We start from the raw sequence: 5,459 nt of genomic DNA on the forward strand, positions 1-5,459 counted from the left end.
TATAGTTTACCCCTTGCATAGTTCGATAGTGTCCCTACATGTATACATAAATAGATGGGTAGTGTCTCTGCATGTTTATAGCTACCCATATTAACCCCACATGTATACGTCGCACATATAATTTGCACTGGTTGTTGCAACAAAAATACTTTTTTTTACTATTTATGAAATACAATGTAAATAGTGCTAGATAATAATCATGGATCTGTGAGTCTAGTTGTAGTGAGTTAGGATATACACATTGACCTATAAGAACGAATATAGTACCCCTTCTATAGATGGATAGTGTCCATGCATGTATACAACTCCATATGTACATACAATGTCAAGTTTTCATGAATGACTAAGCACTAGGCTTGCCCTATATATTTCACAAGATAATATAAATGAGACAAATATAATTATGCTAGCTCTATTTTAGTTGCATGGTGTGATGTAGAGCATGTGCAAGCTACAAAACAACCAACACTCGACAATAATAGCGGCATTGCTAATCTAGTTGGATAGTATACACACATATATACGCACATGTATACATACAAATAGTAGTCTGCATTGGTTGTTGCAACAAAGATACATGTTTTTGCTATTTATGATATACGCATTAACCTATAAGAACGATTATGGTACCCCTTGTATAAATGGATAGTATACATGCCTACAACTCCATATGTACATAGAATATCAAGTTATATATAATGAAGCACTAGAATTTCCTTAAATATTTCACAAAATACTAAAAATTAGACAAATGATATGTATATCAAGTCGAGGTATTTGCTACATAATAATTTTAATATATGTGAGTCACGATATAGTCTAGTTGGATAGTGGATAGTAAAATCATTATTGCACCCAAAATTTCGTCTACTTATATCAACATAGCCTAGCACGATGCTCCCACCTCTCCTGATTGCTACCCTAGCCTGCCCACTCTGGCCAAGATCCATTATGATTTCGTGTAAATGTATAAGATAATTATCACATGAATATGATAATTATTACACTATCCAATAATTATTTTGTGTAAACATATAAGATAATAATTAAACGAGTGTAAACCTAGAACCTAACCTATAAGCTAACCTAGCATAATTAACGTCCTATAACCTAACCTAACCTAATGTATAACCTAACTTAATTATAACTTATAACTTAACATATAACCTATATATACCCTAACCTAACATATAACCTAAACTAAACCTAACCGGAACCTAAAACCTAAACCTCATCAATCGCATAATTTCAAAAACGACATAATTAAAATCGAAATTTCTTCAAAACAAGATTTTTTCATAAACCAAAATGGAATTTTTTTATACTTCAAAATGAAATTTCACAACACAAACCATAATTTCTTTTAAAGTATTGAAAGTTTAAAGCATGAAATTTTCTTTTATCAATATACAAATTAATTGAAATAAATTTAATATGCATTAAAGGGTCAAGCACTCACATGCGGCCTATTTGAGCAAGAAAAGGTGTTGTAAACATCCTCGAACTTGCAATAAAACACAAACACACACACTATGTTAAACCCTAAACCCTAAACCTACAAGTAAACTTGAAAACAATCTCACCTTACTGCTATGGAGCAACAAAGATACATGTTTTTACTATTTACGATATACAATGTAAATAGTGCTTGATAATAATCATGGTGCAAATGCAAGATGTAATGGAATTGGCCTATTTAATTTGAGAGTAGTGGAAATTAATGAGAGTACTTTTGAGAAATGACTTTGTGAGCATAGCGGGTGAACATAATTGAAGATAGCAACTCGCAAACTTGGCATGAACAATACTTTTGCAAGAGAGACAATTTAGAGAACATGACAACAGTTGAGGACCGGATTTATGTGGAGCCGGTCCCCCTTCCAATAGGCATTTGTATTATGATTTCTCCCATTAAGAGAGACTTGTTACAATACAATCTTTGTGTTCCTTGTGACCTAGGTGATGCTATGAAGATGGAAAGCTTCATGCATCACAAACATAACATAAACTTGAAGAAATCTTTAACTATCCCAAGCCTCAATCCCAAAACCTCAAACACCTTCGAAGGCGGAGAGAGCTAGAATGGAATGAGGGTAGGGAAGAGGAAGAAGAAACATTTCGTAGGAGAAAGAATTAGTTCCTCAGTTATCATAACTCTTGTTGCTAGCATACATAATAGCATAGTAATGAAGAAGAAGGAGATGGCAAGCTTAAGCATTGAAGCATGGCTCTTGGTTGGATTTGCACTCCATATCCAAGAGTGTTGGTGTAGGCTCTCAACCTCTACTTGCTTGGAGAGAGAGAGGGAGCTCTTGCAATTTGCATAGCACACAATGAGAGTGTTTGTGAGTGTGTGTGGGTGAGTATACCCCCTAGCTTGCTTGGTTCGAACCCCCCTTGTAGCTCATGCTTGAAGCTCATTGGACCCCTCCAGGCCTAGCCAATCACAAGCAAGAGGCATTACAAGCAACAAGGGTAGCCTTGAGACAAGTGTCCCCCTTTCCCCTTTGAGAGACAGGGATAGATAAATGCCAAATCATTTAGTTAAATCTCCTAAATTATTATTGGACCCCTTGGGTGGCCAACCAATAGGCTTCAAGCACACCATGAGGGCAACATGAGGAGGAACTTGACAAGTGTCCCTTTTGCTTTATTTGTACCATGCATGCCTTGTGTGAGTGTGTGGGTGTTCTCTCTCATCCCCCCTCATGTAGGGCTCGCCCCCTCCTTGTAGGGATTGAATCTTTGACTTTTTGACACCTCAAGCCCCTCATGCATAGGCCCAGTTCCCACCACAAGCTTGGCTCACAAGCGCTTTAAGCTTGGGCTGGGTTCTCACCTCAAGTGAAACCCTAACATATCAAGAACCTCAAGCATCTCAATAATTAAGCACCTCAAGCATCTCAAGCACCTCAATCATCAAGCACCTCAAGCACCTCGAGCTGGGTCGGATTCTCACGCCTCAAGCTCAGCCCTAGCTTACCTAAGGTCAAAGGCCTTTTACACACATTATTGGAGGTCTTTAATGAAGCTAACCCTAAGGTCTTATGCTCCATTGGTTAGACTTGCTCTTTGATAGACCATCTCTCATTTGGACCCTTTTACCATTTGCCCCATGTTGCGATAGATCTATAAGCACATGTCTATATCTTAACCCCTGTTCTCGTTTATTCTCCCACATTAAGTGATCAGTTTAATATGAGAGAATAGTTTGGGTTGGTTAGATATTAGATATTAGATTTTATGACACAAGATAACAATTACAATGCGGCCTCTAGTCTACTTCATAAGAGCCTTAATTAGGCTATGGTGATGATTGAAAGGTCAAGTAGGATACTCAAATAATGGAGCTATGAAAAATTATAACAATCCAAACTACCACATTGCCATCAATGTGTATGTATACGTGTGTGGAGATTACCTCACTCAATATGTATGTATACATGTGTGGACATATTATTGTGGGGAGCTGTAATGAGTTAGGATATACATATTAACCCATAGTAAGAACGAATATAATACCCCTTCTATATATGGATAGTGTCCATGCATGTATATAGCTCCATATGTACATATAATATCAAGTTTTTGATAACTAAGCACAAAACCTACCCTATATATCTCACAAGATAATATAAATTAGACAACTATAATTATGCTAGCTGTATTTTAGTTGGATGGTGTGATGTAGAACATGTGCAAGCTACAATACAACCAACACTCGACAATAATAGCGGCACTGCTATTCTAGTTGGATAGTATACACACGCATATACACACATGTATACGTACAAATAATCTGCATTGGTTGTTGCAACAAAGATACATGTTTTTACTATTTAAGATCATACATAGTAACCTATACGAACGATTATGGTACCCCTTGTATAAATGGATAATATACATGCCTACAGCTCTATATGTACATAGAATATCAAGTTATAGATAATGAAGCACCAAACTTGCCTTATATATTTTAGAAAATACTAAAAAATAGACAAATTATATGTATATCAAGAGGTATTTACTACATAAATAAGATAATATTAATTAGACACATTAACCTACAATAAGAACCATTATAATACCCCTTCTATAGATCTAGATGGATAGAGTCCACGTATGTATACAGCTCCATATGTTCATACAATATCAAGTTTACGATAACTAAGCACTAGACTTGCCCTATATATCTCACAAGATAATAGAAATTAGACAAATATAATTATGAAAACTCTATTTTAGTTGCATGACGTGATGTAGAACATGTGCAAGCTACAATACAACCAACACTCAACAATAATAGCGGCACTCCTAGTCTAGTTGGATAGTGATATACGATATAAACACTAACCTAGAATATATATTTTACCCCTTGCATAGTTCGATAGTGTCCCTACATGTATTCATAAATAAATGGATAGTGTCCCTGCATGTATCTAGTTACCCTTATTATCCCTACATGTATACATACATATAATTTTCATTTTTTGTTGCAACAAAGATACATGTTTTTACTATTTATGATATACAATATAAATAGTGCTTGATAATAATCATGGTGCCGATGCAAGATAACAATTTCGATACAGCCCAATCTATTTCATAAGAGACTTAATTAGGCTATGGTGATGATAGAGAGTCTAAGTAGGAGGCTCAAATAATGGACTCATGATAAATTATAACAATCCAAACTACCACATTGCCGTCAATGTCTAAGATAATGTGTATGTATATGTGTGTGGAGATACCTCACTCAATATGTATGTATACATGTGTGGAGATATTAATGTGGGAAGCTGTAGTGAATTAGGATAGACATATTAACCTATAATAAGAACCATTATAATACCTCTTCTATAGATGGATAGTTTCCATTCATGTATACATCACTATAATACTATTTATGATATACACATTAACCTATAAGAACGATTATGGTACCCCTTGAATAATTGATAGCATACATGCCTATCGTTCCATATGTACATAGAAGATCAAGTTATAGATAATGAAGCACTACACTTGCCATATATATTTCACAAAATACTAAAAATTAGACAAATTATATGTATATTAAGAGGTGTTTGCTACATAATAATTTTAATATATGTGAGTCACGATATAGTCTAGTTGGATAGTGGATAGTAAAGTCATTACTGCACTCAAATTGTTTTCTACTCATATCAACATAGCCTAGCATGATGCTCCCACATCTTTGTGATTGCCACCCTAGCCTGCCCACTCTGGCCAAGATCCAATACGATTTCGTGTAAACGTATAGGATAATTATTTGTCACGGGAACCGAATAATAGAGATAGACAGCAAAACAGAGGAAGAAATCTTTGTATTGATAGTGTTTGATACAACAGAGGAGCAATTGAATATATATATGGGCGCACTCCGTTGTACGGAGCTCGAACCTCCCGACCACCCCCGAGCTTCAATTCGCTTGCAT

Source organism: Adiantum capillus-veneris, unplaced genomic scaffold (genome assembly GCF_014529385.1).
Source record: "Adiantum capillus-veneris isolate H3 unplaced genomic scaffold, ASM1452938v2 Hic_scaffold_290, whole genome shotgun sequence".
Classification (NCBI taxonomy): Eukaryota; Viridiplantae; Streptophyta; class Polypodiopsida; order Polypodiales; family Pteridaceae; genus Adiantum; species Adiantum capillus-veneris.